Source organism: Theropithecus gelada, chromosome 5, assembly GCF_003255815.1.
Source record: "Theropithecus gelada isolate Dixy chromosome 5, Tgel_1.0, whole genome shotgun sequence".
In the NCBI taxonomy this organism is placed as follows: Eukaryota; Metazoa; Chordata; class Mammalia; order Primates; family Cercopithecidae; genus Theropithecus; species Theropithecus gelada.
In genome coordinates this window covers 79,406,043-79,419,146 of record NC_037672.1, presented here as the reverse complement: position 1 = coordinate 79,419,146, position 13,104 = coordinate 79,406,043, and the positions used below count along the sequence as shown (strand labels likewise).

Below are 13,104 nucleotides of genomic sequence, written 5' to 3'. Positions count from 1 at the left end.
TTACAAGATTTCAGGAGTTAGAGGCAGTGACTAACATCTTAGTTCTTACACAGACATCAACAACTCGATTCTACTACAAAGTTACACAATATCTTTGATGTTCTGAAGCAATGTTTATAAATATTTTTTAAACTTTAAAATATTTATTACTCAAAGGAAAGGATGGGGACGAGCTTTAAGAAAGGAGGTTAGTAATGAACTGTAGGGTAGACTACAAAATTAATGACAAATGCTTTGGAACAATAAATGCATCTTTATGCTAAAATGAATAGGTCAATTTTAGGTGTATTTGAACATAAGTCTGGATAGGTAAGTAGTAGCTCAGTTGTGAACGATCAGGTTAAAACGTTTGGATTTTTCATTACGTGATTGGGAACAATAAAACATTTGAGCAGTTAAAGGGAGAGTTGAGCAGTATTACAAGAGGTTAAAACTGGCAGGGGTGCATTCTATCAGAGGAAAGAAAGCCTGAAGGCAGACTATTAGTCAGTTTTTGTTATATAACAAGGGGCCTCAAAATATCAGTGGCTCAAAACAAGAAACATTTATAGCTTCTCTTTCATAGTTTTGTAGGTCAGCTGAGGCAGCTTGTTTTCAGATCGCAAATCTTCTGGGCTTGCTATTGACTGCAGGTTGGGTTCAGATCTGTTCTACAGTGTCTCATCCTGGGACAAGAGTTTACAAGGGACATTTTTTTTTTTTTTTTTTCCTCATGGCAATGACACAAGCACAAGAAAAAACACCTGCTGACTCTTAAAGTCTCAGCGGAGAAGTAGTTATTGTCACTTCCTTTCACCTTTCATTGGTCAAGCTAAGCATCAATGGGGTGGGAAAATATTCTTTGCTCATTCTGGTGGTACTACAATGTCACATGGCAAAGGGTGTGGCAGCATAATTGTGATCCAGAGAGGGACTGAAGAATTGGGAACAAGGATTAAATCTACCACATAGAAAGAGACTGTTTGGGGACCTACTGCAGCAATCTAGACTTGTGGTGATGAGAGCCTTGACTAGTGTAGTGACAGAATAAATTAATATTGATAGAAAGGGAAGAATTCAAGAGGTATTCCTAGTAAAGAAGGAAGAGGATTTGCTGCCTGACCTGGTGTCAGGAATCTGGGGAAATGATTTCAAATCAATACAAAGTTCCAAGAGTAGGTGACTGAGTAGTTGGCTGAGGATAAATAATTTGTCTTAAAGACATGAAATTAGAAAGTGGAAGAAATGACTTTGAAAGTCAAGTTTAACCAGCTCCAAAATCCGTAATTTCTAACACCATGTTGTACTGCTACAAGTCATATTATTGTCAGAAATAAAGCACAATGTGGGTCACGTGTATGGGGAATTGGTGGAGTCATTATTCCTCTTAATTGGATCTGTTGGTTGACTTCCTCCTAGTACCTATTGGGATCTGAAAATGTCAAGCTAAAGTTTTAAGAATCAAATTCATGCATTTTCTTTCGGAAATAACTGGTTTCAGACATTTCAAAACAACTGGAGATTATAAAACTTCCCCAAGAAAATTTTAGCTTTGTCTGTTTAAACCCAATTCTATGGAATTAATTTTTTGAATCAGACAATTTAACTTATTTATTGGTTTTGTGGGCTATTTTTTACAGCTTCTTTGTATTGTGATATTTTGGTATATCCATTTTTTTCTGACTCCAAACTAATTATGTATACATATAAATAACAAAAAAATGAGAAAGATAATAATATGTAGTATGAAGACATTAAAAGGATTATTGCAAGCATGAGGATAATTATTATTTAAATGGTTCAGAATATACTATGACAAATATATAAAAAAAGCAGTGGAAACTTAAAAAAAAAAGTTAAATAGATCTTTAGACTTCATCAATTGACAAATTTTTCAACAAAATGAGATGGATTGACTATATTTGTTTATATTTACACATGGTTATTAATAGCTAGTTAAGCAAATTTATGCTAGTTCTTTATAACATAGAAGCTGTTATGGCTATGAACCAGAATTTGGATAATTTAATGAAAAAACCACCAATAACATCATATGATATCATGTGGAGAAATCAATAGGTTTCTTAAATGTATTTGTCAATATTCATTTTGATGTTGTATTACTACAGTCTAGCACTATAGCAAAAACATTTCTGTGTATTTTTTTTCTGTCTCTTTGAGAGCATTTAACATCCATTGCTCTGTTTCCCAATAACTAAAAATATAACAAAATAGAAAAATAGAAATACTATGGCATTTTTCCAGAATACTACATTTGTTACTCTTTTTACTTATCTTTAGTATCCCACATAAAGGAAGACTACATATATGATAAGTATAAATAAATGATCAGTAGAAGGAAAAATAATATATTAGAATAAAAGAATAATTACAAAAAATACTTTTCTTGAAAAATACAATTAAATATATTCACCACCATTTGCATTGCTGTCCTCAAATCAAAATTTGGAAGAGTAAAATGCAGAACTAAATGAAACTATAACTGGAAATCTAAATTTTTTTCAAGCACAGACACCTTAACTTTTAACAATATAAATTGTTGAGTGGCTTGGACTTAAAGTCTAAAGTCAAATTCAGCAAGTTTGAATCCTTTTCCAGTGAAGCTGATTTTATAGCTTAATCTTTGATATTTCCTTATAAGGATGGGTGAAATACTTAAAAGAATTGAACAAAAAGAGCAGGAATTAATTGTCCTCAAAATGACAGTGTTAGGTTTACATATGTGTAAAGCCTAAAAATTCTTTAACTCACCACTGATCACAGTATGAAATTGGGTTTAGAGAGAAAAAGATAAAAAGAGATTCTACATTTCAAAAGCAGTTATAGTTTTTCTTGAGTCCTTGGCAATTCCACTGGATCAGTAGTAGAAAGAGAGATGTACTCGGAATTCTCAGAGTTGTGTACTGTTACTGGTGGTGGAATCTCAACCCTCAGTAAATAAAAATTGATCAAGAGTGTGAAATGGACTTGAACAAGGCAGTTTATTGGGGCTTTCAGCTCTAGCAGAAAGGGAGACAATAGGAAGGGATATGCTGCTGGCTCCCCAAAAACAAGTTAGTCTGGTTTTTATGCTTTCTTGAATGTTTTCCAGGTGACATCATTGCATGTTTGGGGTGGTCTGTTGGTTGCACCTTCACAGTCTTGTGTCATGCTTCTTCATGCATTGCATGTTTCATTAGCATCTTAAATTTCCACCCAGGGATGTGATTTTGACTATTAAAATGAAGCAAAGGTTAGGTTAGGACAAGCTATGATATTACATTGCTTGTGCACTTGCAGAGGGTTTCTTGGAAAATTCCTATGGTTGACAGCCTGTATGTTTGTCTTTAGAGTGTTCTGTTTCTTTCATGTCTGATTGGTTGATTCAATGAGTGGAAGTGCTTGTGGCCACAAGGCCGTGAGACTGGCACAACTGGGAGCATGTAAGAAAAACGGGAAGGGGTCCCTGTTCCACTTTCCCTGTCTGTCTCACTTTTAATGTGGTTGGAGATTGAATCATTTGAAATGATGTAAGAAATGTGAATTTTTGTGTTTTTTTGTTTAAAATCTCATTATTCATTATTATAAATTAACATTGTAGAGATTACTGCACCTGATGTATTTGAATATCAAATTTGTAATCTTTGTTTTGAGCCATAAATTGTCCGATTTCAGAGCATTATATTTCCCTACATTTTTAAAATCATTTCTGTCACTGGTAAACTCTTAAGTATACAACATGTAAGGTTACATTTTTTACTTTAATCAGTAGAGAAAAAATACAATATAATTTCAAGACAGAAGAGATAGTATTGTTTTTATTTATTATTTTAAAACTACCTATGCATTCTGAACTTTGCTAAAGGTATTATTTCAAATTTTTTTAAAAAATTAGCCATTAGAAGATTCAAGTTTCAAAATGATGAAGCAATTGAGAGAAAATGAAAATTTTGGATAGTCTGAGCAAGCAATATGCTATAAAATACTCTAAAACTACTTCCTTTTTGTTTTTGACATTTTGTTTTATTGTATGAAAATTCTGGAATGAAGCATACTTAAGTAGGCCTTAGGAAATTCATTCTAGATATGAACAGCTTAAAACATTTATAAGGGGGGCGGGGGGAAACATAGTTTAGCTAGAGTCACACAGAATTAAGCCAAAACTAAGATTTTGCCAGTCACTGATTATGTGACTATGGGTTGATTATTGTCCTATATCTCTTAACTGAGGGAAATTAAAAAAAAAAAAAAAAACTTTCATGGGTTTAATCTAATGACAAAAATGGGTCATATATATGTTTAACTTAGTTCTATTGTATTATACTTGGCATAAAGCAAACTAAATAAATGATTGCTGTTGTTCTTATTGTTATTTATTCTCAATGCACAAGTATATTGAGTGCTAAAACCTAACACCTGAGACCTGATCATTTGAAGACCAAAGCATTGATTTTGATGATTTCGCAGTTACTCTGTATATTTTGTTAGCTTTTTAGAAACTAACTTATCTACACTATTTTTCCTCCTAAACCTCATTTTACATATTTTTTATAATCTGTATAAACATCTTTATATTTATGTTTCTGTTCTAAAGTTTTCCTTTAAACTTTGAACTCATGTATTTTACTGCTTATTTGACATACCAACTTGTGTATCTCTCATGCCTATGTTGAAAACTGAACCTTTGATCAGATGCATAAACTCCCTTCTCTCCAAAAACACGTGCACACACACATGCAATAGTAACAAAAGCACTAATCCACTGTTCCAGTTACTATGGCTTAATAACACACAACTCAAATCACACCAAAACTTGGTGTCTTAAAGAATTATGATACATATTTTGCTCATACATATGCACTTTAGGCAGGGCTTGGTAGTGATAGCTGGTCTCTGCTGCATTTGCTGTCAGCTAGGATCATTCCAAAGGCTAGGATCTGGAATCACCTGAAGGCATTCACTGTCTTGTCATTTGGTTCTTAGCTTTCAGCTGCAATTTTAACTGAGGCTGTCAGTTTGAACACCTACACAGTTTTCCATGTAGATTAACCTCCATGTAACCTGATGGTTAGCTTCCAAGGGTGAGTCTCCTGTGAGTAAGACTGCCTTTTATGACCATTGCACATTGCAGTCTATTTGTTAATGTAGTCACCACGATCCAGCTGGGTTTAAAGGAGGAGAAATAGACTCTTCCTCTAGATGTGGAGTTGCAAGATTCTGGAAATGGTTGTGGGATCGGAAATGTTGCTATAGTTATTCTGGAAAATAAAATCTTCCACACCAATGAAGAAACAAAGTCCAGTTTCTTTATCAGTTATTCCAATATCGGTAAATGTCACTATAGTCTTCCTGTTTGCTCAGTCCAAAAGCTGAGGAGTCAACCTGAATTTATCTTTCCTTTTTCTTTTTCTTTCCACATGAGAAGTCCAACTGGTTTTATCACCTATATAATATATCTTTATTTTTTTTGAAAAAAGGTCTCACTCTGTTGCCCAAACTTTAGTGCAGTGGCTCAATCACAGCTCACTGCAATCTTGACCTCCTGGGTTCAAGCGATATTTTCACCTCAGCTCAGGGGTAGCTGGGACTACAGGTGCACCTACCATGCCCCGCTATATTATGTATCTTGAATCCTTTTCTTTCTCTCCTTTTTCTTTGTCTTTTACAAATACCAACATATTTTTTCTCCTAAATCTCACCGGTAAACTAACACAGGACCTGCTACTACTTTTTTGTAGCTGTTAAATCAATTCTCCACATATACGCAACTTACCGTTAGTAACAAAAATCAGCTAATGTCACTTTCTTGCTTAAAACGGCCACACATAAGCAGGAAGTATTTCTTAGTTTTTCTACATGGAGGTGTGATATGAGTATATAGAAGATATTGCTTGTGTAAAGTGGAAAAGAGTACCATCTCAAACAAGTTTAAGATCAGCAGAATATACTTTCAGTTGCTTTCTGTCTTGAAATAATACAAATGAAAAAAAAAAAAGATTAGATGTGTTTTTTAAACACCCAGAAAACCATGTTTTCTTTTGTTAGTATTTCTCAAAAATTGTTTTATTATTTTCTCCTGTAAGTAAATATACAGGTTATAAGTTTTTTCCTTCTCTAACCACCATTTTGAAATTGATCCTACAGCTTTATTTTTAATATATGCATATTTAATATGTTATGTAATTTATATCCAGTGTATAATTGCATAAAACAAGTAGCCAATTTGAAAAGACACGAACTATTTATATATAATTTACTATTTTCTATTGTGCTGCTCCATGTTCATATACAATACATTAATATTTATTCATAATCAACTGAGGATAAAAAGTAATAAGATATTAGAAAGTTAAAACCGTATTTCTCAATATCCTCTATATTTTTATTTGCTTTTCATGCTTGATTTTCTTTATGCTCAGTAGTATCAGTACATTTACACAATTAAAAAATCCCTTCAAATATAATCTATAACCTGTAATCTGTGATAGAAAATGCATAAAATATTTATAAATTTGTATTTATTTACACACATGCATTTTTGCCTAGAATTTTAGGTTGCTACGTTTTTTCTCCAGTGATTTCATATTCTATGTGATGAAATTCACACAAGGAGTTTACAGTGCAATTTATATTTTATAAAGGCTTATTTTTCTTTTCTTTTTCTTTTGCTAGTGGCAGGCTTCCTAATGACAGCTTTTATTTTTCTTCCAAACTATGAAATAGCATGTATTGTGTATGCCTGGGGCATACACATATGCCTTTAAGCAATACGTGGACTGTTCTTGCTTGATGATCAAAAACTGGACAGATATGCTAAATTTACTAGTGAGATTTTACCTCTTTTCAATTGATACCCTTCTAATAATTCTTTAGCTATTTCATAAATTTTTGTATTATTTCAGTTTAATTGAAGCTATTTTTTATTTAAGTTATTGATAAAATAAATGACTTTTGAAGAGATTTTCTGACCTTAATAAATTTGGAACCATGTTGAAAACTAATGATTTTTTTTTTTAAATGAGGTGTTTCAATCTGTTTTTAAAATTATTTTTAAAATTATCTTGACTCTGAAACATTACTTTTCAAATTGATTTGCACTTCCATACGATCTTAGAAGATCTTGTATTTCACAGAAGCTTTTTCTAAGTGACTTCTCCAAAACAATAGCTGCCTTATTTAAAAAAATTGTTAAGTACAAAATTCACATTGTATAATACTCTATATAAGAATTCTTTCACTAATGAAATTATTCTGTATCTGTACTTTAGATTTTTAGGTCATTGCATTAGTTTTCTACTACTTAGTAACAAATTATCACAGACTTGGCTATTTAAAACAACATGTGTTTGTTACCTCACCATGTCTATGAGTCATGGATCTCATGGTGGCTTGCCAGGATCTTTCCCAAGGCTGCCGTCAAGGTATTGTCCAAGACTGGAGTCTAAGGTCTGCTTCTAAGCTCTGTAGTTTTGACAAAATTCAATTTCTTGCAGTGTGTTGAACTGTTGTTCTCAGTTCCTAGCTGGCATTGGCCTGGAGACTTCCTTCTTTTACTTTCTGGGCCTCTCCAATATGGCTGCATTCTTCCTCAAAGTGTTACCAGAAAGGGGTCCAGATACAGACCCCAAGATGGGGTTCTTGGACCTCTTGCAAGAAAGAATTTGAGGCAAATCCCTAGAGTGAAGTGAAAGCAAGTTTATTAGGAAAGTAAATGAAGAAAGAATGATTACTCCCTAGGCAGAGCAGCAGCATACGCTGCTTCACTGAGTATACTTATAGTTATTTCCTGATTACATGCTAAATAAGGGGGGGATTATTCTTGAGTTTTCAGGGAAAGGGGTGGGAGATTTCTGGAACCGAGGGTTCCTCTCCATTTTAGACAATATAGGGTAACTTTGGGATGTTGCCATGGCATTTGTAAACTGTCATGGTGCTGGTAAAAGGGTCTTTTAGCATGCTAATATGTTATAATTAGTGTGTAATGTGCAATGGGGACAACTAGAGGTCATTTTCATCACCATCTTGGTTTTGGATGGCTTTTTTACCACAATCTGTTTTATCAGCAGGGTCTATATCTTGCAACAATCACTTATCTCATCCTGTGACTAAGAATGCCTATCGTACTAGAAATGTAACTCAGCAGGTCTCACCTTTATATTACACGGCCCCCATTCAAGATGAAGTTGCTCTGGTTCACACATCTCTGACAGAAGTGTGCAAGTAGGGAAAACAATAATGAATGCCAAGTTACAATCTTATGTAGCTGTTGGGTTTTTAACAGTCATCTTTCTTGATTTCATTCTAAACGTTCTAAATCAGTGACAAATTTCTTATTAAGTATTGCACAGTAAATGGTAGTGTTGGCACCTTAGGTAGTGTTGGCACCCTATGTCGTAGTTCTTATTCTTAGAGTTACAAGCTGAGAGCCAGTCAAATTGTTCTAAGAAAAGCCTGACTCCCCATCCACCCCTATAATGAGTGGTGAAGAAAAAATAATGGTTTTCTGTTATAAAGGGCAAGAAGGTACTTTCCCTTCCTCTCTCCTTTCAGCTCCTAGAAGGGGTGTCCTCCTTTCTTTAGCCTTTTTTTCTGTAAATAAAATTTCTCTATGAGACAGATAACCTTTGTATTTAGTCTATAACCTAGAGGAGTCTCCAAGGTCCTGGGTCTCATTCCAAATTGAAATGTAAATTCCTTGGATTATGGCTTTTGCAGTCTTTCCTGGCACCTCAGGGACTCAAGCAAGAAATCTACTCCTAGCTATAGCCATTTAGCCCCCTAAGAAGATAAGAGAAGTTCTATTACTCTTTTAAATTAGAACAATTAACTAGACAAATGGCTATAGATCTAATTCTCATGATATGTGAACATGTCATAGAAGCTAGAGCTATTTACCTGAACACTGAGAAATCTAGGAAAGTTTTATTTTCACACATTAACCTAATCATGGAAATGATAAATCGTCACTTTTGTCATACTCTGTTAGAAGGAAGTCATAATCAAGAGGAGAGGATTACACAAAGGTATGAATTCTAGATAATGCTAGTAAGTAGAAATTATTGGAGCCATTTTAGAATCTACCCTGCCCCAGCACAGCCACATTTGAAGACAAATAATTTTGAAAATAAATATAGATAAAAGTAATTGTATCAACTTTTATATATAATGAGTTTTTAAAAAATCTAGTTTCATGTCAGTATTGCCTAAAACAAAACTATTTTTGCTCAATCTGCCTGAAAAATTCTTAGATTGGTAAGTAAACATCAGACTAGTCATGAATCAATATGACAAGATTCTGTATTCAAGTCAGTCAATTTAGTTTTAATTAATTTCCTTTAAAAGGTTTTGTTCTTATCTTTCCAATCAGTAGAGAATATTTTTAAAATAATGGTAATCTATACTTCACATGAATATAATATTTTATGTTTATGAGGTGTTTATTCTTCTCACACAACGTGAGGAAATTAAATTCAAATTAAGAAAAATTGTCTACTTGCTCAAAGTTACCCAACTACCAACCAGAGTTTTGCCCTTGCCCCATTGGAAGTTTTTAATAGCAAAGTCCTTAGGTCTCTCAAAAAAATCCCTGTGGGTTGAAAAGAGATTTTCCTTAGATCACAGGGTATGAGAGATCATGTGGGCTGCTTCAATGACATGATAAGTGGTTGGATGTTGTTTGTTACTTGGATGGGCTATAGGTGTGGACAAAGGCTAGGGTAAGCTGCGTCCATGGATGACTATGAACAGTGGGTTGATCTGGCCCAGCACTCTGTCACTCACTGAGATGCCATTCAAGTACTCCTTCAGCATCTCCCACAACTTCCCACTGATTTCTAACAGTGGACTCGTCTGTGTTGAAGGCCAGTTGCTGCATTTTCACTTTGTCATACTATTTCTGGAAATTCTCCATCCCTACGTAGTCCACCATCAACTTGTCGAGCTTCTCAGGTCTTCTAGGTTATTCTCCTAAATCTCCTCCTGCTCCTTAGTGAGTCAATACTGACAAAAATGAAGCACTTTTTCTTTCTTAGATTCAAATTTCCTACATATTTCAGCAATATTTTGATTGCTTACAGATCTTTTCACCCTTTTCAACAATCTCTATCAGGGCCTTGAGAGTGAGTTTGAGTAAGTTATGGGATGCTGCCTAGGCTTAAGTTTTCACAGTTGTACAAGGACTAATTCCTTGTCATTGTGGACATATCAGTTTTCATGTTCACTGTCGCCACTGTGTATGATGATCTTGCCTTTTGAAATGTTTATGCCATCCTGTAGTTTCTGTATTTTTTTCATCTGTACTTCAGTCTCTTTAAAGCTCTTCTCATCCTTCACTTTCAGGGTCTCAAAGGCAATCTTTCGATCATCTGTGGAACCATGTTTAACCCATGTTTCACAATCACAGTATCAGGAGTACTTCACATGTCTTTCATTATTATTTCAGTTTTTTTTTTTTTTTTTTTTAAATCATGGAAAGGGTTAACAAGGAAGGGAGACTGAAAAGAATTTCCTAAAAAATATATATTTTTCACACTAATATTTCTTTTATCCCTTCTCTCTTCCTTTCTTTCTCCTTCTTTCCTGTTTCAATAATACAATCTCCCTAAATGTATGAAGAATTAACTTCTTATGGAAACAGTGTTACTTCCATTGTTAATACTGATAGGTTTATTTCCTTGTTCTTTTTCTTAAAACTACCAAGTGTAAGCTAGAAAATAATAATTTTATTGATGAGTACTTTTACATTAAATTATTAAGTGATAAGTAATGCATAGCAATGATACATGCTTCAGCAGACAAGACATGTACTTTTCTACAAATTACCACATTTAGTAGTTGAAAGTCCACCTAAGAACTACTCAAATGTAGAAAAAAATCTGGTTAACAATAGTGACAACAGACAAATAAAACAGCCAGATCTTATTAAAACTGAAACACAATTTATTGAAAAGCTTCAGTACATACAGTGTCATCAGGTTTCACCCCCAGCATTCCTGTAATAAATGAAGGAAAACCAGAAGCAAGGAGAGTATTCCTTCCTAGTAAACTGGCAAATTCCAGGTCATCAGAGCTCATTGTGAACTTTATCTTACATGTAAAAAATATTCACTTTTTAAATTTTATAGTCAAATAGGCAAATAAATCAGACTTCTAAGGATGCTTTAGATGGTGCTATGATCTGAACGTACGTATCTGCCCACAATTCGTGTTAAAACCTAACTCCTAGGTGATGTATTAAAAGAGGGAGCCATTAGGTGATTAGGTACTGAGGGAGGAACCCTCACAAATGGGAATAATGTCCAGGTGAGAGAGGCCCCATAAACGTCAAGAGAACAGTCTTGCCGTTCTGCAATATGAGGACAGAGCCAGAAGGTCCCATCTTGGCAGCAGAGAGTGAACCCTCATCAGATGTTGAATCTCCTGGTTCCTTTATCTTGGACATCTCAGCCTCTAGAACTGTGAGTATAAACTTCTATTGTGTATAAATTGCCCTATTGTAGTGTGTTAGAGCTGCCCAACTAGACTGGGACAGATAACTCAGTTATTAACTGTTATTTTAATAGTTATTAATCGTTATTTTAACTATCATTAAAAACAACAACAGTTATGGTTGTCATTTTCTATGTTTGTAAATGAAAAGGCTAACTTCTTGGTAGCATTATTTTTATTTTTTTTAATTTTTTAAATTTTTTTTTTTGAAACAGAGTCTCGCTCTGTCACCCAGGCTGGAGTGCAGTGGCCGGATCTCAGCTCACTGCAAGCTCCGCCTCCCGGGTTTACGCCATTCTCCTGCCTCAGCCTCCCGATTAGCTGGGACTACAGGCGCCCGCCACCTCGCCCGGCTAGTTTTTTTTTGTATTTTTTAGTAGAGACGGGGTTTCACCGTGTTAGCCAGGATGGTCTCGATCTCCTGACCTCGTGATCCGCCCGTCTCGGCCTCCTAAAGTGCTGGGATTACAGGCTTGAGCCACCGCGCCCGGCCTTGGTAGCATTATTATTAATATTTATTAAATTCATGAAATTTATTTTTTATTACAATACCACAGAGAATTTTAGTTTATTTTTGCAAAACCTGGTCTAATAAGAGGCTGTTATTCTGGTAGTTCAAGTTCCTTATCTGTAAAATAAGAAGAATTCAAAATGTATAAAATCCTTGTAGCTCAAATATTTATTGACTTTCATTCTTTATTTTCCTCTAATATTACTGAAATACATATGATTTTATTTCTCAAGGACAATTATATGGCAATTGATATGGTCCCCACCCAACTCTCACCTTGAGTTATAATAATAATCCCCACGTGTCAGGGGCAGGGCCAGAGGGAGGTAATTGAATTATGTGGCCAGGTCTTTACCACGCTGTTGTCATGAAAATGAATAAGTCTCATGAGATCTGATGGTTTTATGAGGGAGAGTTACCCTGCACACACCCTCTTTCCGGCCACCATGTAAGACATCACTTTGCTCTTTCCTTGTCTTCCACCATGATTGTGAGGCCTCCCAGCCATGTAGAACTGTGAGAACAAACTAATACAGTAAATTGGTACCAGTAGAGTGGGGTGCTGCTGTAAAGATACCTGAAAATGTGAAAGCAACTTTGGAACTGGGTAACAGGCAGAGGTTGGAAGAGTTTGGAGGGCTCAGAAGAAGACACGAAAACGTGGGGAAGTTTGGAACTTCCTGGAGGCTTGGAGGGCTCAGAAGATAGGAAGATGTGATAAAATTTGGAATTTCCTAGAAACTTGTTGAATGGCTTTGACCAAAATGCTGATAGTGATATAGACAATAAAGTCCAGGCTGAGGTGGTCTCAGATGGAGATGAAGAGCTTGATGGGAAATGGAGTAAAGCTCATTCTTGCTATGCAAAGAGATTGACAGCATTTTGCCCCTAAACTAGAGATCTGTGGAACTTTGAACTAAAGAGAGATGATTTAGGGTATCTGGTGGAGAAATTTCTAAGTGGTAAAGTGTACAAGAGGAAGCAGAGCATGAAAGTTTGAAAAATTTGCAGCCTGACATCGCGATAGAAAAGAAAAACCCATTTCTTGGGGAGAAATTCAAGCCTGCCACAGACATTTTTATAAGTATTAAAGAGTCTAATGTTAGTCACCAAGACAATAGGGTAAA

The 13,104-nt window shown here is 34.9% G+C and overlaps 1 pseudogene; it reads right to left on the bottom strand.

Annotated features, from left to right (window-relative positions):
- Positions 1 to 9,594: 9,594 nt before the first annotated feature.
- Positions 9,595 to 10,380, bottom strand: LOC112624333 (annotated as a pseudogene).
- Between the last annotated feature and the right edge of the window lie 2,724 nt (positions 10,381 to 13,104).